The sequence below is a fragment of the Phacochoerus africanus genome, chromosome 2 (assembly GCF_016906955.1).
Source record: "Phacochoerus africanus isolate WHEZ1 chromosome 2, ROS_Pafr_v1, whole genome shotgun sequence".
Lineage (NCBI taxonomy): Eukaryota > Metazoa > Chordata > Mammalia > Artiodactyla > Suidae > Phacochoerus > Phacochoerus africanus.
In genome coordinates, this window is record NC_062545.1 from 188,462,999 (window position 1) to 188,484,284 (window position 21,286).

At 40.5% G+C, this 21,286-nt stretch overlaps 1 long non-coding RNA gene across 2 annotated transcripts in view; it reads left to right on the forward strand.

Annotated features, from left to right (window-relative positions):
* LOC125119865 (uncharacterized) overlaps positions 1-21,286 on the forward strand; it is a 200,752-nt gene that overhangs the window by 157,416 nt on the left and 22,050 nt on the right. The window contains exon 4 of one of the 2 annotated variants that reach the window (XR_007133191.1): positions 3,719-3,777. The exons of the other annotated variant lie outside the window; for it this stretch is intronic. This is a non-coding gene — a long non-coding RNA (uncharacterized LOC125119865). The remainder of the gene's footprint in view (positions 1-3,718; positions 3,778-21,286) is intronic. 2 annotated transcript variants of the gene reach the window in all.

The following is a 21,286-nucleotide window of genomic DNA, read 5'->3' on the forward strand; positions in this document are numbered from 1 at the left end:
ATTTAGAGACTTTCTAAATTCAAATTAAATTCACTCTTTCCTCCTCCTCCAAGACTGTAAACTTAATATCAGTATGGATCATTTGTAAGGTGTGATCAAAATAACTTTCCTCTGCAAGGAAATACACAATGCAATGTGTGAATTTTCCCTTACTTGCCAAAAAAAATCACAGCAATCAATAGTACCTGGCTATTAAAATGTATGAAATGCACAAAGTAGAGCCTATTTTTCCATTTATGTTACACTTAGCTTTTAGGCTGAATAATTCTGACACTCCCCAGAACAGTTATCTATTTAAACTTACTGGGAACAGTTGTACAAACTGCCATTTAAAAAGTTAAAAAAGAACCCATGGAATGCTTAAAGTTTGGCATCTCCATTTGACGATTTAGCTATTGGACATTCAAAAGCACATTCTTAGAAGAATCAGCAAGGAATGCATAAAATAAAGTAGGCTTCTTCCAGAGGCCTCTCATACAACCATAAAACATTGATCTATTTACAGTTTACTGCATGCAAGCCAGAGGCTGAATCTTGTTTTGTTATTGTTTGTGACTATTTCCTTCTTGCTCATCTTGCATTTCATTTATACTAGAGGAAAAATTATATTTTGCCAACGACTAGGTTTGGGTTATTACTAAACAGTATCCACATCCATTTTGTTAAAATATGTTTTTTAGCCTCTGAGTTGAAAAAAAATCTAATTTTAAATTGTTTTTCTTCTTTCAACACTCATTCAAAATTCCTCCTTTTGTATGCAACTGCAATAAGTAGAGAAAAATACTCATCTTTTATTCTCCATGGTTCCTAGAACACAATGCTCTCTCTATGCTAGAGCTGAATATGTTGAATTTGAATAATTTTTTTGAGATGTACAGTTTGCATTTGATGGAGCTTGATGAATTCAAATAGATAATGTTGGAATCTGAATATTCATTTTTGAAAGTTGTTTTTTGAACAATCTTATAGAGATGTCCCATCTCTTCTGCCAGGAAAGTCTGGAGAGATACTGGCAATTAATCCAGATGAGGCTTCCAATTTGTAGAGGTAGTGGCCAGCTGGAACCAGTGGTCAAGTCCTGAATTTCCCAGAAGACTGGGAAATATCTGTGTGATTGAGGTAGTTCTACAAGAGGAAGAATTATGAACTGTCAATTTGTCTAAGTCAATGTAGCATTCCATAGGAAAAAGGGTAGCCAGCCATGACTGGAATTTTTGAAATCATTACAGGGTCATCTGAAGTCAGTCCAGACTGCTTACAGAGACCAAAGGGACAATTCCTATTTTTTCAGAGCCTATTCAAGAGGATCTGGGTGTGGGGTGGGAGTAGGGAGGGCTTTAGGGGGAAAAAATGAGATTGTGTCAGAGGACACTGTCTGGGTGCTGATGTCTAATCTTCCATATTCCATAGTAATGGAATTTTTGTCAGACACATGGCTGCCCAGAATAAGAACTGCATTTCCCAGGTGCCCTTGTGGCTAATAGCAGACCCATCATTAAGTTCTGGCCAATGGAATATAAGCATAGTAGAGACCCAAAATCCCTTATCCTAAATTCCTGAGGCCAGGTATGCTTTAGAATTCAGACTTGTCCAGGTTTTGAAGGTGATACAATGCATGTACTGCTTATTATGGAACATCCATTGGGATAGGGAGCAGCATTTCACCATCAACTGTAGCTACTTACTCTTAGCGAGATTGATGGAGATGGCGGCCTCATGTCAACTCAGACAGTTCTACCTTCAAATGAATTTTTGTTGAAAGTGTATAAAAAAGTTTTATTTTTCAGATCTTTTTGGATTTCAGAATTATGTATTGTGTAGTAACTTTTAGAAAACTGTAGAGACGGTTGACAAATATCCTTTGTCCTTTCTCCGTTCCTTCCTACATCCAGCCTCTAGGAATGTGATGCTTCCTTAGACCATGAGGACTGTGGTTATAAGGACAATCTCAACTGCCCTTACTTGTTATTTTCCTCAAAGAGCTACTGCCTTTTTTAATATCTCATCTATTTTTATTTTTTCATATTGACTTCTTTTTAAATAAAAAAAATATTGAATGAAAGACTTTAAATTCCACTACGCTTTGCAATTTTCAAAAGTTTCACATACATGATTTCGTATAATCCCATAATAATCCTCTCCCCCTTATCTCTCTCCCCTTTCCTCTCCCCACTGGTAGGTAACTGCTAGTTTGTTCTCTATATCTGTGAGTCTACTTCTTTTTTGTTATATTCACTATTTATTGTATATTTGGATTCCACATATCAGTGATGTCATACAGCATTTGTCTTTCTCTGAATTATTTCACTTAGCATAAACCTTCCAAGTCCATCCATGTTGCTGCAAATGGTAAATTCCATTCTTTTTTTATGGCTGAATAGTATAAATAAATAAATACACACATATATATATATATACACACTCACCTCCTTTGTATGAGTTCATGTTGATGGGCTCTTAGGTTGTTCCCATACCTTAAGAACTATTGTCCTTAAATGTGAATATTGTCATGTTTTGTTGCATCATTTACCACTGAACATACATAATTAACAGTCAGGACCTAACTTACAAACTTTTGTACAGCAAATGAAACCATAAACAAAATGAAAAGAATCTGCAAAATGGGAGAAAAATTTGCAAATGACATGACTGACAAGAGCTTAATTTCCAAAATATACAAATAGCTCATACAGCTCAATAGCAAAGAAACAAAAACAAAACAAAACAACAAAAAAACCCCAACTGAACGACTCAAGAAACAAACAGAAAACAACTTGTAAGAATTTGTCAGCATCAATGGGGGCTGTGGTGTAGACTGGCAGCTGCAACTCTGATTCAAACCCTAGCCTGGGACTTCAGTATGTCTCAGGTGCAGCCTTAAAAAGCAAACAAACAAGTAAAAAAGAAAATAACTCATAAGGATTTGTTAGTATCAATGGTAATGACACTAGTAACAAAACCTAACATCAATTGTGCACTTACTACATGCCTATCACTGTGTTAAGAGCTTACCCTGTATTATCTCACAAAATTCTCATGGCAACCTCCACATTAGCACTGAGAAAGCCAAGGGTTTGAGAAGCACAGCAGTCAGCTCGAACACCAGCCAGCAACTCCCTTATATGTCCAATGCTGGCAACAAGATCAAGAGGCCTTGGGAGTCTTTAACTTAAATGCTTCCTCCAAGCTACTCAAAATAAACATTTATCCAAGTCAGGGCAGTGTGGTTGCTAAGTAAATGCAGATTGTGGCCCTGAAAGCTGTCTGGGTAGACAGTCTGGAGCTGTCATTTTGTGTACACAAGACTGTTACTGTCTAATTCCCACTTATCAAATGCCCCTCATGTTTGGAACACTGGATCCAGACACTTCCTTGATGAAAGGGATGAAGGAGACATGTCAGGAACTCAAGGACAGGTGGCAATGTGGAATGGTGGCTCAAGACCGGCTCTGGTGGTTAGGCACATCTGCCTTCTTGTCTGGGTCTTACACATTATTTCCTTGGCCTTAGTCAACTTCTCTGGTTTCCCTGTTGCCTGAGCTTATTGGAAGTAAATTGATAGGTTGGACTTAATGACCTCTTACGTCCCTTTAGCGATAAATACAATGTCCTGCCTTCTAAGAACTTACAATCCAGTGGGGTGATGAGACAGACTCACTATTTAGAAATGCTTTACACCTTAAATTGTAATTGCTGCGGTGTGTTTTTTCTTCACTAGATCTTGAACCTGAGGGCTGTGCACATATTCTTTGTATCTTCCCTGCAGCTTGGCACCAGGTAGGCCTGTTAGGAACCTCTTAAATGTTTCTTACGTAAGTGAATGAATAATATAAAGAGAGTATGGGAGTTCCCGTCGTGGCACAGTGGTTAACGAATCCGACTAGGAACCATAGGAGGTTGCGGGTTCGGTCCCTGCCCTTGCTCAGTGGGTTAACGATCCGGCGTTGCCGTGAGCTGTGGTGTAGGTTGCAGACGCGGCTCGGATCCCGCGTTGCTGTGGCTCTGGTGTAGGCTGGTGGCTGCAGCTCCGATTCAACCCCTAGCCTGGGAACCTCCATATGCCTCGGGAGCGGCCCAAGAAATAGCAACGACAACAACAACAACAACAACAACAAAAAGACAAAAGACAAAAAAGAAAAAGAGAGTAGGAATAAACACATCGATTTAATTTCTCAAGCAGCAATATGTAAATGACATCACCAGCGTTTTCGGATGTCAATGATCAGGCCTTATTTTTGTATCATTTTTATATCATTTATTACCAAGAGCAGATCCAGGTTTTGCAGAGCTCAAAGTTAATACAATTCAAAAGTCCCTTCTTTAAGAAGAATTAAAGATCGCAAATATGAACTTAGGTACTACATCCTTGAAGGGGCCTGTACCAGTGAGGAGCACTGAAATGTACACTTTACTGGCTCCTCGTTCAATCCAATCCACTCCAGAGTGCCCCTCCTGCACTCCACTCCAGGCATACCCCTTTCTCTCTTCCTCAAAACTTGCTCCTACTTAGCACCTCAGCAGGTGCTCTTCGAACGCCCACCTCTGTCCTCCTCTATCACAGCTCTCTGATGGTTTTTTAAATTATAATAAACTATACATTATTGATATTGACATTTAACCATTCATAAGTATACAGTTTGTTGGCAGTAAATACATTCATAATGTTATGCAGCATCATTGCTATAAATCCAAAACTTATTTTCACCTCCAACATAAACTCTATACCCATTAAACAGTAACCCTCTCTGCCCCTTTCTCCCCCAAGTCCCTAGTAACCTCTATTATACCTCCTGTCTCTGAGAATCAGCCAAATCTAGGTACCTCATATAAGTGGAGTACATACTATTTTCCCCTCTCTATATGGCTTATTTCACTAAGCGTAATGTTTTCTAGGTCCATTCATGTTGTAGTATATAAAAATGTCATTATTTTTCTTGGCCAAATAATATTCCATTATATGAATATACCATATTTTGTTTATCAATTCATCTGATTTGAGTTGTTTCCATGTTTTGGAAATTGTGAGCAATGTTAACTGTGAACATTGATGTACTATTGAACATTCAAGTCCCTGCTTTCAATTCTTTTTCATTTGCTTATTTTGTTCGTTTTTTTAGGGCCCCACCCATGGCATGGAAGTTCCCAGGCTAGGGGTTGAATTGGAGCTGCAGCTGCCAGCCTACACCACAGCCACAGCAATGATGGATCCTTAACCCACTGAGCAAGGCCAGGGATAGAACCCATGTCCTCATGGATATCAGTTGGTTTGTTATTGCTGAGTTGCAGTGGGAACTCCCCTGCTTTCAATTTTTTTGGGTATAAACCTAGGTGTGGAATTGCTGTATCATATGCTACTTCTATGTTTAACTCTTTGGGAAACCACCAAAATGTTCTCTATAGCAGCTGCATCATTTTATATTCTCACCAGCAATCCATGAAAGTTTTAATTTCTCCACGTCCTCACCAACACTTTTTTTCAGTCTTTTTAAAATCATAGCCATCCTAATAGATGTGATGTGGTAGCTCATTATGATTTCACATGATTTTTTTCATAGCCTTTAACATTATATGTTGTCTTGTTATTTTTGTCTTCGTGTGGTTTGCTAGTCTGGAAGTCTGCGAAGGCAGGACCACTTCTGTATGTTCAATTCTATATTTTCAGCATCCAAAACCATTCCTGTCACATGCAGGCATTCTGTTGAAAAACTAAATGCACGGATGGTGTCCTGGAAGCACTCTATGATTATCCCTGGTAATTTGCTTGTCCTAAGATCAATGCTTAAACAACAGCACATGAACTAGATAACAACTCCACAGTTATTTGTATCAGGCATCAGAAAAATCTTTCTGGGAGCCTTGAAACGATGGACATCACTATCTTAGGACTTCTAAAAGTGAAGACCAAACACAATTTAAATAAAAAGATGTGTCATAAAAGACGTACATCAACCTCAGTAATTAGAATTGGAATTCAAAGTGAATCAATTAAAAAATTTCACAAAGCCTGCATGGAAAACTGCACACTGCCCCTTTTTCAAGCTGTCCAACACTTAGGTTGCTTTGTATCAAGTAGAAATGGAGTGAAAATATGGCAGTGGGAGGAGCTACGTCACAGAAACCCAAGTCAGAAATTGCTAACTACTGAGTCAAGCTGGTTGATGAGAAAGTCACAGGTGCTGCCCAACTTTCCGTTTATAACCATAGGAAGAACAAAATTTCATCTCTTAAACTGAAACCTGAACATTACTGACTCATTCAGAACAATGTGTGATCTTAACACATGGCTTCTGTGCGTTTTATAAACACAATTTCACAACTGAAAGCTTTCGGGGATTCCATTTGCTATGCTGAGAGACTCCCTGGATGGAGGGGTCCTGGAAATGCCTGAGGAACTCCAAGCAAACAGGAAGTGTGGGCAGCGCTGCACCGTGAAGAATTGCAAAGCACAGTGCCGCGTCTATCACAGCCGCCCACCTGGGCACCACCCAACTTTGCACGATCTGTTTGCTCATGTTGCAAACACAAACAAAATCATGTCTATTGTGTAGTCCACAGTTGTTCCTGGTCACTCTCTGGGTTACTAAGCCAATTGCATAATGTTTATATTTTGAAATCACAAACTTGTATCTCGGAAGGGCTCATAGAGCATTTTAATAAATGGTCAGAGTAATGCCCGTAAAGGAAGTAGAGGAAGGAATTGATGGGCTCCTGACCATCAAAGAAGATAGGAGACACACTTGAAGGCAGCTCTCCCAGCCAGAATAGATTTACCCTGAAGCTAATGGGGCTGCACATGTTGTAACCGCTTTAGAACACCCAGCCTGCACGGGGCCTTCCACGGGCAAGAGAGGGAGGAGCTATTTTTTGAAAGTGCCTGTTGTTTTTTCCTAAAGAGGCTCCCAAATGTGTGTGCTTCAGCCCTCCAAAACTTGAATCCACGCAGCCTCTGCTTTCTCTAGCCTTTCTCTGAAATTATGGAAAATTCTTTTATTAACCATTTCATATAGAAAAACACTGGCAGATACAGCGATTTTGGGGGGCAACTTTATGGGGCCTAGCACAGAGCCCTCCACATTGCTGGGCTCAGTGTTCATTTGATATAAAACATTAAATAAGTAAAAACAAAGCATATGGCTTGTGTGTGTGTGTGTGTGTGTGTGTTTGTGTGTCTGATACTCATCTTGAATGTTTGGCTTTAGATATTCAAGGTTTACCAAAAAATGAAAACATCAGTTTTACTCCAAAGACCTGTGTGGGAGTAAATGAACGTTTATCTATGAGGACCAATGAAAAGGGACTGAGGGAGAGCCCTGAGCTTTTGTTGGAAGACTCTGGACAAGGGCTAATAAAATAATTTCCTATCTGTTCTTGTTATTTAGCATACATGCCTTTATATTTTGTTTTATTCATTAGCAAACTGAAAATTTGTGACTTTTAGAGTGAGCTATTATATATTTCTACTCAAATACCGCTTCAATTAAAATAGATTTGCACAAACTACTTTGAATGTGTTGCAAAGCTCATTGGACAAAGTTGACTAAGTGGAGTCAGAGTGAAAAATTTTAAATGGCAATAGCGCATGCGCACACACAGACACACACGCACGTGCGCTCCTGGTGTCTGGACTCTGAAATTCAATCTGAGAAGAAATGAGTCTGCTGCGAGAAGGCCTATAGTTCACTTCAAGTTAAACAGTCAATCCAAGGGCTCTTAGGTGAGGCCTCTAAGTGATGTGTGGAAAATTCTCAAAATAATCAATTTCTTACAGATGGTCTGTAAGTGTCCTCATTACATGGAGCAAGCTGCAGTGTCTACCAGCCCCTATGGTCTGTGCCCAACGCACATTTGTGCCCCTCTGAGTGGCTCACTTTTTAAGGCCTTAACAATAAAACCTGACCCTCCAGTTTTTGACCCAGTCATTCGTCTGGGAGAGGGGAACTTAGTGAGCATTTCATATTTCTTTTCTTTCAGCCCTGAAAGAAGTATTAGCAGGGAAATTCAAAAGCAAGCAGAAAACGGGCATAGCTAATTTAGGCTAATTAGGATGGCGGAAGCCGAGACTCGTACTTCAGAGCTCCCCGTGCCCTCCCGTGTCTCCACCTGATTGCTTTGTCCAGCAGCAAACCCAGGAGGCACTTCCAATTACATCATATCCTCTTCAAACACCAAACCACTCAAGCTAATTTTATCCTATTAAACAGACTGAAGGATCCAGAAAAAAGGTTCTCTTCCCCTCCCCAAAAGCTTCAATTACCAGGGTCCCTGATTATCATCGCTTCAATCCTATGTGCACTGCTAAATACTTTTTTTGCTTAGCGTTGCCTTCTTGATTCAGATGAAAAGCAAATATTATGAGCATGTCTTTACAGCTCTGGTAAGTGACATTAGGAGTAAAACTAAAAAGAAGCACCCTGGTTATTAGCACGGTTAATCAAAGTCAAGTTTGAAGTTTCCAGAGACAGAAATCTCCACACCTCTCTGAGTATAGGCATTTACAAAAAGCACTGAAGATTCTTTTTCCTTCTTCTCTCTTCTTTTTCTTTCCTCTCCTTCCTTCTCTCCCTCCCTTCCATCCTTATTTTCTCTCTTTGAAGGACTATTGAAAAAGTTAATAGCAAAAGGAAATTTGTGACTCTTGATAATAAAGACGGAATAAACCACTTAGCCATGGAAGAAAATGTAAGGACAGGTTAGGTTAGAGAGCTGAATGATATAACAGTCATCACTCCATCTACTTCTTCTTAGAAAGCAAATGTAAACAGGTTATCTTTCATGACATATATACACAGAGTAACTGTTACAGAGTATGGACTTTTAATTTCCAAACTTGAAATCAACGTTCCATTCAATGTGGACCCTTGAAGTCTTAATCTGAAAGATTTTAATGTATATTTTTTCTGATGACAGCAAGAAGGGAACAATGTTCTACTTCTGAATGGAAATTCTTTTCCAAACTGTAAATGTAAGACCTGGAACCAAAATGGAACATTTAATTGTTCTCACATCTTTCTTGGAAGAAGATTTATAAAAGTCACCTTTAAAAAAAAAATCCTTGCTTAAGAAGATGTGTCAAGTAAAAATATGAATTTACATGAAGTGGGTTATGGTGTCTGAAAGACTTGAAAAATTATTTTTGAAGTTTAATACATTTACTGTGCGAGCACTGCTTCTCTCCTCCACAACAAGAAATAGGTTTGACAAATCTTAAAAGGTTCAAGTGTAACAAAGAACATTTTTCCCACCTTCAGTATCATCCAGCTGCCTGGAGGATCCTTTTGCAATGAAAGCAATAGTGATTTTTTTTTTTTTTTCATTTCTCCTAGAAATTGATTATAACTTAAAAAAAAAAAAAAACCTTTCTATGACTTTGGTAGGCTTCAAAGTATTTGTCAGTTTTAGTTTTAGAAAATCTCATTTATGTTCTGGGTAGTCAGTCTATACACTTGAAATTAAATGTTTGCTTTTTCTTTTTTTTTTTTAAAACAATCTCTTGCTCTTAGCAGAAAATATACCCAGTGGCTCTCACCAGTTGCCACTATTTCGCTGGTATTCAAAAGCCATTGTCTTGGGACAGTCACTCACCCTGCCTCTGGAAAAAAAGAAAAAGAAAAAAAAGATAGAAAGAAAGAAACAGCCACTAAACAACAATCCATCCAAACTCTGTTTGGGCCAATTTTCTTAATGTTTCAGCAAGGCTTAATCTGTTGGCATAAGTGTTTAGTCCCATTAACAGCTAAAGTCACAGAGTCCACAGCTCACTGTGCTGACAGTAAACAAGGAATTTGAGGAATGGCTTTTAAACAATGACTAAACCTCAAACCATTTTGTCTTCAGATGCTGTGAGACTGGTCCAGGCCCAAGCTGCCTCCTTTTGGCAGCCCCATTTCTATTCAAAATACATCTCCCTCCCACTGGCCTGTGACGCACTGATTAGATTTGTCTTGCTAACTTCACTCTCCTCTCATTGGCCACTGAGGACCCATGTGATGGTGAAGATAAGCCATACAAGATTATTTTTTAGAACAAGCTTTGGTAAAAACTGGAAAATGGTGTTTGTCCACATTGGATTTCTCTCTGGAGGACCCCATTCAGTCTCCTGCGGGACCTGTCCTCTGAGTAAGAGCAGGGATTTCCTGATCTCTAGGACTGACTGTTGTGACTGAAGAGCAGAGAACACAAGAAAATGTGCGTGAATGGACCTCCTCACCAGCAGAAATGAGTCCACAAGGATCGTCAAAACACGTTCAGCAGAAGGGGTTAATTCTTCGCTTTAAATATTTAATTTGGGAGTTCCCTTCATGGCTCAGCAGTTAACGAAACCAACCAGTATCCATGAGGATGCAGGTTTGATCCCTGGCCTCCCTCGGTGGGTTAAGGATCTAGCGTTGCCATAAGCTGTGGTGTAGGCCAGTGACTACAGCTCCGATTCAACCCCTAGCCAGGGAACTTCCATATGCCAAGGTTGCGGCCCTTAAAAAAAAAAAAATGTGTTTATATATCTAATTTGACTTTGAAGTCTTTCTTGGGTATTTTAATCAGTCAATACATCCCCTCCTATCATCTCCGCAGCTAGTATTTCTCTATTTGTCACTTAGCCAACCACTTGCTGCTTCTTACCCTTGGTTGTGCTCTCTCTCCACCACCTGCATTGCCCACCCACGACTTACAAACAATAACAAAGGAGAGGATTCTTTGCCTCAGGATCTTCTTATGATTCCAGGCTCCACTTTGGGGGTTTTTCCACCAAGTGATCTTTTAAATGTGAGCTCAGATCTCCTACGTGGCAAACAACAAACACTACTTCTTGCCCTAAACTTACTGCTTCCCCCTGAAATATCACATACAATATTCAGACTCTCTCATGCATGCTTCCCAGGATTGCTGGGTCGATGAACTTGCATCTGGAGTGTGGTGCTCTGGCAGACTGAAGGTGGACTTGTAAACCGGGGGAGGAAGCAGAAAGGCTGTAAACGGAGAGGTTGATGTAGCCGGTAGGGAATTTGAAACTCCTTTCTCAATCTCTGTCAAATTAAAAAGTATACAAATTAAGAGGCAGAAAGAGAGCAAAGAAGGTGAGGAAGCGCTATATTTCTTTAACCTTTCAACAATATTGAGCAAACGCCAATTCTATGTGAGACACTGTGTGTTGCAGGTCGTAGGTGCTGGGGAGATGGGTATGGCAAGATGTAATTACCTCTCCAAAGTCTCGGAGGGAAAGCAGGCCAGAAATATCAATCATTTCTACCTAAAGTGTGGAGGTGCTTTGGGCCAGAGGGGGAACCCAGAGGAGAGGCACCTAAATCACCCGGGAGAGGGCAGGCTGGGGATTAGCCATCAAGGTTCCTCAAAGAGGGTGGTTTTGATGGGCATTGAAGGGCAAATGGCAACCCCTAAGCACATGAGGGCTTCAGGGATACAAGGTGTGATGAGGAGAGAAACATCCCAGGATAACAACAACAACAAAAATAACACATGCAAAAGCCCAGAGATTCAGTGCAGCATTTGCAAACTGTAAGCACCTTAGTGGGGCTAGAGATTAGGGGGGCCACGGGTAAGCACAGCCTCAACTTTCAACTGAAAGGAGCCTATAAATCTATGAACTGTGCCTGTCACATTTCCATATTTCATATTTTTCATTTTTGGGAAAATATTTAACATTCTAAGGTCTGTGGTCTTATCTAGATAACACTGTTGGGGTGAGTCTCTGGATGTTTTATGACATGAGTCTCATGGCTGGAACCAGAAGTTATTTTCATAGTCATAGTTGTCCTCAGTCTCTTCAGACTTCAGTTCTAAGACTAGGCTTCTCCTTCTGAGAAGCCACTCATTAAACATTGGTGTCATCTGTGTTCTGTCTCTATGGGGTCTGAACCTTACCCACAATCCCTGGGCAATTTTAACCCCTTCCATGGCTTCAACCAACAAATGACTTCCAAATCTATGCCCCATACGATCTTCTTTGAACTCCCACTCCTGATTCCTTTTGCCCTCTCCAAGGCAAGGCGTTCATGATCGAATGCTTTCCCCTGCAAATTCCTTTCTCTTCTTCCAGTCTCTCTCTTGTGGTGGCACCACCCTCCAAGCAAAGCTGGACTCCTGGAAATAGTCTTGGACTTTCCGTTTTCCCTTCTCCCGCTCACATTTATAGCCCAAGTCCTGTCCATTCTACCTCTGAAGAGCTTTTTCCTCTCTCCTCCTCTCCATCTTGATGTACCAGCTACACTAGAGCAATTCAATTCATCAACTATTTTGTTCGTTTGTTTGCCACACCCACAGCATGCAGAAGTTCCTGAGCCAGGGATTGAACCCAAGCCACAGCAGTGACCCCAGCTACAGCAGTGACAATGCTGGATCATTAACCCGCTAAGCTGTGAGGAAACTTCTATTCAACTGTTTATGGAATGGCTACTATATACTATTTATCACGTTGATAAAACACAGCCCCTTGAGGAACTAGACTAGGTGGTGGATTACCAAGATTGCTGATCTCCCTGCCTCTGGCTTGTCCCCCTTCTACTGCCTGCTTGAGAATTTTCGATGGCTTTTGTTGCCTCAACTCTAAATGCTTTAATATATATGGAATTTTACTGTTAGCCCCTGAACTGCTCTTCAATATCAGCTTTCCACACACTCTAGCCATTCTGAAGACAGTGCCCTGTATATATATTTATACATATATATATTTAGTGGGCGAACATACTATATTCTGGCATACCACCATGACGTGCGGTTTCTTCTTTCAGGAATACCCTAGTAGACAAAATCTTTTCTTCAGCCTTCAAGCCTCAGGCATTATGTCACCTCTGTTCTTGACCCCCACCCCCATCCCCATGATTCTATTCACAGATGCCACCCTCCATGCTCCCTTTATACCTTGTAAGAACCTCCTTTGAGAAATTTCTATGTTGTGTTAGCAATAACTTCTTACAGGTCACAGCTTTGCCCTCATTGAACGTTAGCTCTGCAAAAGCTGGACATGTAGGGTGTCTCTTCATCTCTGTACAGACACTGGAACAACGCAGGTGCCCAATGCATGTTCAAGTTCTTCTACAGTGAGATCTTACGAAGCATGTGTCTCAGGGCTTTATGAGGAAGCTTGGTTCCTGGGCAGGGGACTTGTGAAGGACCCAGGTCCAGAGCCCAGCTGCTCTCAGTAAGCAGGGATAGTAGGACCAGAGCCTCATAGGTTTCCCAGGTGCTCCACCTCATTCCCTTCCAGGGACACCAGGCAAGAGGACAGTTGAGCTCCAGGTGAGGGCAGGGCCTGCCATTGTCTCCCTCAGCCAGTCCCCCAAGGGATATGGTCCCTTTCTGCAGGGTCCTTCAGCATGTGCACTCTTGCTTCTCCCACAGCCCACCCCCAACACAACCTGTTCTTCTTCTTCTTTTTCATTTTTGTCTTTTTATGGCAGCACCTGCGGCACATGGATGTTCCCAGGCTAGGGGTTGAATCGGAGCTACACCTGCCTGCCTACACCACAGCCACAGCAACACAGGATCTGAACCACGTCTGTAAGCTACATCACAGCTCATGGCAACGCTGGGTCCTTAATCCACTGAGCAAGGCCAGGGATGGAACCCACATCCTCACAGATACCAGTCAGGTTTGTTACCGCTGAGCCACAATGGGAACTCCCACAACCACTTCTGTTCCTCAGGTGTGTCTCAGGATTTCTCACCTCTGCAGCCTTGCTCCCATCCTTTGGCCTGCACTTCCTGGCTCTTGGCTCTACTTCTGAATTCATGTCCAGTCATTCTTTGGGACTTTAGTTTATATGCCATTTTGTTCACAAAGTTTTCTTTCTCCTCCAAATTGGAATTGGTCACTCTCCTTGAGAGCTTCTTTGTCCTACTTGGTGGCCTTCATTGTATCTGCTTGTTACTATCTACACATTTCCTACCAGCTATTGAGACAAACTCATAGAGTTTTCACCCCTCAGGGGTAGGACAGGATTTTACATAAAACAGGTGCTCAATCGATTCACATCTCAGCTCAGATATTTGTTCTGTCAGGGGCTCCTCCTTAGTCTGGGTTACAAATCCCTTGCAGGTTCACCTTTAATGCCATGGGTGGCTCATTGGTCTGTTAGTTCTGGGATGGCAGAGGTTGTACTTCTCTTGTCCACAGTGGTGTTCCCAGTACGGTACTTAGCATGGATTTTATTTATTGAGCAAATGAGTAAAGAAATTAGTAAATATGGGTTCTTGAATAAGGAGAATGCCAGGAGAAGGAATTGTCCTGGAGCTTGAGCAATGGCAGCCTTTGAATATATTTAAGTGGCCCTCTGCCTTTATTTCACTCTCCTGAGGTGTTTTGCAAAATGTAGATACAACCTTCAAAGCAAAGAACTGCCCAATAGCAGGCCAGATATGTCAAGGAGTCCTGGGTGATTGAGGCAGGACACCAGATATGGGGTGGGGGTGGGGGATGGTGGAGATGGAGCCACGCTGAGAGGCACACCATCCCCAGCTCACCGTCCTTCACTGACTGGTAAAGGGTACCTCACCCCCCCCCCCCATACTCCAGGCAGTCCACTCCACAACCTCTTACAGTTTAGGCAAAGGTGATGGGCTGTGATGGGCCAAGGAAGGTTCTGACACTGCAGTCCTGGAATAGATTCCCTGTCCTTAGGGCCCATCCTACTCTTCATAGACCAAACCAAGGTGCCCCTGGGCCAAAGAGCTTCGAGAAGAGTCCATAGTTTATCTGGGCTGGGAGGTGGGCAGGCTTGATCCTTCTTCAGTTGCAAAGAAAGTCTTTTTTTTTTTTTTCCAATTTTAAAGGTTATTTAAATTGTGTAGTCAGCCTACCCTGCTCCTCCTTCTTCAAAGGGTAAGTTTCCTTTTCCTAGCTTAGCAGTAAGCCTCCAAACTTCACACACACAATTTTCACCCCAAATGGGAAAAAATAGGTCATATTCAGGACTGAAAATGAAAATTTATCACAAAACCTTTCCAAGAGCTCTATTATTAAAGTTACTATCATACAGTTGGATATTATAGAGGCAAAAAAAATGAAGGTAGAGACTGTGAACACTGCTGCTCTCTTTTCCTCCCATGCGCGGAAATGAATGTTTTCAGCCTGCCCCATCCATCTTCATTAACATTGTGAGCAATTTGTATCGGCCTGCACTGCGGCATCTTTACATTGTGCAAATGTATGTGATGTTCTGGAAATGGGCAATTTAATATGAAAAGCACACCATGTCTCAGATTTTTTTTTTTATTTTCTAAACAGTAATTTCTGCTAGGAATTATTCCCTGATTTGTGCATAATTTCATGCAGATGGTTATTTAAATATAAATAGAGAAATGTGTCTTTTAATACAGTGCCTGCCTCTACTTGGGTTGGCATGCCCACATTTAAAACAGTGCCATAAATAAAAGATAAAAACCTCCCTAAGCCACATACTAGTCAGAAGTTAATTGTGCCTGCTCATTAATTGTCATTTGAGTGCCCTCCAATTAACTTTCTTAATATTTTCCAGTTTCTTTAAAAAGAAACTAAAATGAGTCTTTTTGTGAAATGTGTTTACAATGTAATGAAAAACCTCTTTGTTTACCTAATTAAGACTACATTCTCCCCATAGTAAAAACAGAACTCCTTCTTTGGTGACCAATCCACTTTCCTCTTCTACAAAGGCCAACTTTTGTCACCAAACTAACATGGGAATAGTTGGGAGAGGAAGGCGTGTATACATGGATGCAGGCCTGATCTAAGCATTTTATAATTCAGGTATATCTTTTGCAAAAAATGCCACACACAGTTGTTTGTCTTGACAAGCTTTGTAGTAATTAAAACAGAGGAGCAAATGTATACTGCAATTAACCTTCTTTATTTGAACAAGATCTAATTTAGTGGCAGTAGATTTAGAGGGAAGGTTCTGTGAATGCCCGTCCAGAACATTGCTTAAATAAATATCTGCAACACTCATTAACCCAAAAGGATGACCTTGAAAAATGGTGATGAGAATGTAGAAAATGGAAAAAGAAAACGCACCACTTGTCTCCAAAGCTCTGCCTTCTACTTTGTCATGCTATTCTAGTGGGAGGGTTATGAAGAATTTTCCAGACCAGATTTGCTTTTGTGAGTGTGAGTGGGAACCCCACTTAGAGCAAAGGTGGTACCTTCCCATCCTTAAAAGATGTCTTCCTACAAAAAGTTGAAGATCGGTGTGCTGTGCTGTGTGTGTGTGTGTGTGTGTGTGTGTGTGTAGATTAACTGGACTGCCTGATGACAATTCTTGTGTCTTGTGGACTTTCAGCTCTGCATCTTCCAGATCTTTTCTCCCTTTCCATTTCCCAACTTCCTAATGGCTATAGGGCATCTCCACTTGGGGATCCAATTAAAAGTAAGTATGTTAATACTTCACAATTATATGTGTATGGCTGAGTCACTTTGCTGTACAGCAGAAATTGGCACAATATTGTAAATCAACTCTACTTTCTTTAATAAAAAACAGAAAGAATTGAACATTAACTTCCTGTTCTTGTCTCCCTTCCCAGTTTCCTCAATATTGGCTTCAATGTCTTTCGTTTCCTCTATTGTTCCTCTCAACTGTCAGCTGTTCAATTCTATAGCCACTTCCTTTCACAACTTGACATTCCAGTGGTTCCTATGCTTACCAGCAGGAGCAGACATCCTCTTCATACTTATCTTTCTGCCTGTTTTGTCCCTTCTCAAAGAATCCTGAAGTATCTTATTGCCTCTGAATACTGTTCTGAGCCCTGGTTTGGGACTTGAGAGAACTGGGAATTCTTGCTCCTGTCTCTGACAGTGTAAGTCATTTCCCTGTCTGGGCTCAGTTAGATTTTAGTGAACTATTAAACTCCTAACCCAGGGAGTTCCCTGGCGGCCAAGCAGTTAAGGATCCAGTGTTGCCAGTGCTGTGGGGTGGGTTTGATCCCTGGCCCAGGAACTTCCGCATGCCACACACACAGCCAAAAACTAAAAATAAAAAATAAAACTCCTAACCCAGAGTTTAGGGTCTTGTGATAATTTTTGTCTCTTGCTGGTCCTGTTGACTCTATATCTTCCTCTCCTTCCTTGGGCAGATGCTTCTTCCCACTGGGACAACATTGTAAGCCTTGATGTAACCTGATATTTTCAATTCTACTGAATGCATAGAAGGCTGGTGTAGTGCTGTTAAGAGAAAGTTGAGTCAGATTACCTGGTTTTGAATCCAGCTGCACCTCTTACCAGCTGCATAACCTTAAGCATGTTACTTGACCTCACTAAATCTCAGTTTCCTCATCTATGCAAAAGTAATAGCATTTCATAGGGTTACAAGGACTAGATGAGGTGGTCAGAACAGTGCCTAGGCTTTGGTTAAGGCTCAGCAAATACTAGCCATTAAAATGAAAAATAACCTCTTGTTTTCAGATTCTAGATCAGTCAGTAAAACATACTACAACACATCGGACACAAATGGCTTGTGATATTATCCTTTTTTTTTTTTTTTTTTAAACACCTGTCTTAGAGCTATGCCTAATGGGGAATTATGCTTTTATCAAATCTTAAAATTTGTACATGCTTATCTTTATCATAACAATTTCTACTTGGAAGAGTGGAAAGTGTCCTCTTAATAGCTGTGAACAAATACAGTGTTTAAAAAAAGCCAGTTGGGAGTTCCCGTCATGGCGCAGTGGTTAACGAATCCGACTAGGAACCATGAGGTTGCGGGTTCGGTCCTTGCCCTTGCTCAGTGGGTTAACGATCCGGCGTTGCTGTGAGCTGTGGTGTAGGTTGCAGACGCGGCTCGGATCCCGCGTTGCTGTGGCTCTGGCGTAGGCCGGTGGCTGCAGCTCCGATTCAACCCCTAGCCTGGGAACCTCCATATGCCGCGGGAGCAGCCCAAGAAATAGCAACAACAACAACAACAACAAAAAAAAAGACAAAAGAAAAAAAAAGTCAGTTGATTTAGTCATGTAGAGTAAATGATTTAGAAAAATAAAAAAAATAATTTATCTTAAGTCTTCAAAAGCAGTTTAGAATATCCTATTTATACATATATTAAAATGAACAAATATTTTTTAAATGGGAAGTATATAGCATTGTAAGTTTAAAAGGCTAAGACTCTTTGGTTTTCTTTAATAGGAGGCATAAGATTTGTTAGGCTAGAGTCATATTCAATATACCCATAATTTGGAGAATCTTATTTGTGTCTTTGAAACCCTACCTAATCATAGTAATCCAAAATTATTTGGCTAATGGCACTTAATGAGTGTGTGGTGCTGACTTGATGTCGTGTTATATTAAACAGCTCCTGCCATGAAGGAGGTTAAACTTTAGAAGGGACATTATTGAAACATCATAGAAAAGTCAAGTAGGTTAACATGCTAACACTCTGTACACAATGTAAAACCTATATGTAATATTCTGTACAAAAATATCAAATTACTTGTAATACATTGATGAGCTAAAAATATTAAATATCCTATTAAGATTAGCAACCAATACATTTTGATTGATCATAAATTCTCTTTTTTTTAAAAAAAAAAAGCTCAAACATGGTGTTTCTAAAGAAAGATATTCTGGTCGTTCCTCTGTTTTTGGTATTCACAAAACCTAAAATGGAATGTCTGTCCACACGCCCCTCTCCCTCTCCTTCACTACCTCTGTGAATTCTCTGTCCTGTGCTGAGTTTTACCTGTGGGTCACACTCTTCCTTTCCCTGCCCACTCCTGGCACTAGGCCACTCCAGGGTCCAGAGTAACCTAAACATTGCTTTACACAAAGCCCATCACACCTCAATGCCTTTGCTCTCCAGTCCTTAAGAAAAAAGCTCTTGAACTCATTTTCTGTTACCTAGCAGTGGGTATTCTGTGTTTGACATTACATTTCTCTGAATTTAACAATTTGAAATTTAGATTTAAGCATCATTCTCTTATTTTTCTTTCTTTCTTCCTCTTTTTTTTTCTTTTTCTTTTTCTTCTTTCTTTCTGTTTTTGGCCACTCCTGCAGCATGCAGAAATTCCCAGGCCAGAGACTGAACCTGCATCACAGTAGCGACCCAAGCTGCTACAGTGACAACACCAGATCCTTAACCCACTGAGCCACCAGGGAACTCCAAAACATCATTCTCTTAATGTCTGGATGGCCAAGAGCCCTGTTCCTGAGGGCTGGTCCCCTGAAAGTCCATCTCAATTCTCCTATCTGAATGGGGCGAGTACGTGTGCACGAGATGATCCTAGGTCATGTGACCTAAGCGAGTGGAAGACTGAAAAATTTTTGCGAATAATTAAATAGCCAATTAGATTTGGGACAACCTATCATAAGTTTGATTAAACCATGTCTTTAGACAATTACTGAATATGTTAGTGATTTAAGACTGTCTTAAATCATGAGCGGCTGTATATATAGCTAGTTTCTTGTAGGCACTGACATTTCTGACCACAAGTCAGAGAAAAATATGAATATTACCAACTTTAAAAAATTACAAATACTGAGATAGCAAAGAATGGCTTTTAAAAAGTATTATAATAAGTGAAGAAAATCAATGAAGGATGATATCTCCAATCCACATTTTTTTACAGCAATTTTATTTTTATTCTTTCTTGTTGTCATGTTGCCAATTCCATAGTCCTCCATGGAGACATAACCCATGCAAACTAAAGTGATTTTCTTTAAATGACAACACAATTGAGTCCTCTGTACTACCTTGGTCCCCAGTTTATTTCTAGCCAAGAGAGAGACATTTGCCCCAAAATTCCAAGCCAGAAGAAATATGAAAATAAAGATCCAGTTCTCTAATTCCAAAGAGAAATTCAAAGGACACCTTCTGCAGTAACTTAAGAGTTGTGGAACCTGAAATAACTGCTCTCTATGGACCTAAGTGCCCATTGGCTTTTCTAAATAGTTTTTTTTTTTTTAAGGAGCTAATTTTTGAAATTATTACCACAAAGATAAGCTAAGAGTATCCTCAGAAAATATGGAATAAAGTTGAACCAGAATCAAGACTGGGAGGTGTATTTTGTGGTGTTTTTCTTTGGGGAAGGGCAGTGGGATGGAGTGATGCCACCCACAGAAGAGTGAAAAATATGAAGTATCCACTGTTCAAGAACCAAGAATCTGGAAGAACACAAGTCGGCATAGCAACACCTCATGTGGTAAACAAAACCACCAACTACCTCAAGAAATTGAAAGGGAGACACATGCAGTGGGTATTTTCACTTTAAATGAATATTCTGTGAATTCTTAAAAATATACTTTTGGAAAAAATGTTCTTTCTCGCCTCCTCCCCATATGTGCTTCTCTAAAAGCCTGTATATTTGGAAATGTAAATCAATATCCATCCAGTGAAATAGAGGTAATTAGACAAATCTACTTTTCCCCATGTACTGAGTATAAACTGCTTAAATGCACAACTCTTAAGCTAGAGAGAAGAGAAAAGAAAAGGGAACGCTCCCAGACTTCCATTTTCTTACTCTCAGATAAACATCTTTAACGCCCACAAATTATAAGGGAAGTTTTAGACAGTTTTAAGCAAGTCTCACAGAATTATTCACTCACAGGCCCAGAATGGACATTTCCCAGGTACATTTTTCACTACAAAGTACCTTCTGCAGAGTAAAGTGTCACCGTGTGAAAACCGCACATTGGCCCCTGTTCGGAAAAGTTCTACATTCATTTCATCCCGAACCTGCTTTCCTCAGTCTTAAATTTTGAAGGGGTGTTCAACTACACAGTATTTCCCTCTTAGGAAACCTGAAACAATGACGGGGATTCATAGTAAGTTTTCCCATTCAGTCGAACAGTTCTGGAGGGAATTGCAAAGACTCTGCAAAGAAACAGTTAATATGGATACATCTCTCTGAAATTGGCAACTTTCTTTTATTTCCTCTAATATTCTAGCCAAAGATCTGAGCTCATTTTTTTCCATCCATAGGCTCCAAAAAAAAAAGAGACTGTATTCGCTAATTATACATCCTGAAAAGAATTTGGTTCAGTGTAAGATGATCCTAGTGATATGCTAATCCCTTTTTCTGCTTGGTGCTGCCTGAAGCTTGTGTCTAACATTTTTTTCAACTGTATGACAATAAAAGTTCTGGCAACAAAAGAAATAAATGGGCAGCTAAAGAAGGTATAGCTCAAACACATGGCAGGCCAGCTCTCCCCTCTCATTCCGGCTGCTCTTTTGTAGGCTGCAGTTTGGTAGCCTTAAGTCAATAGCCGAAATCCAGCCACCTTAGCAACTTAGTATGACACCCAAGCCCTCTCTCTTTACATTCATGAATAGTCAGCACCCAGCAGACAAAATAGAACTAATCTTTTTTGACAGAATTG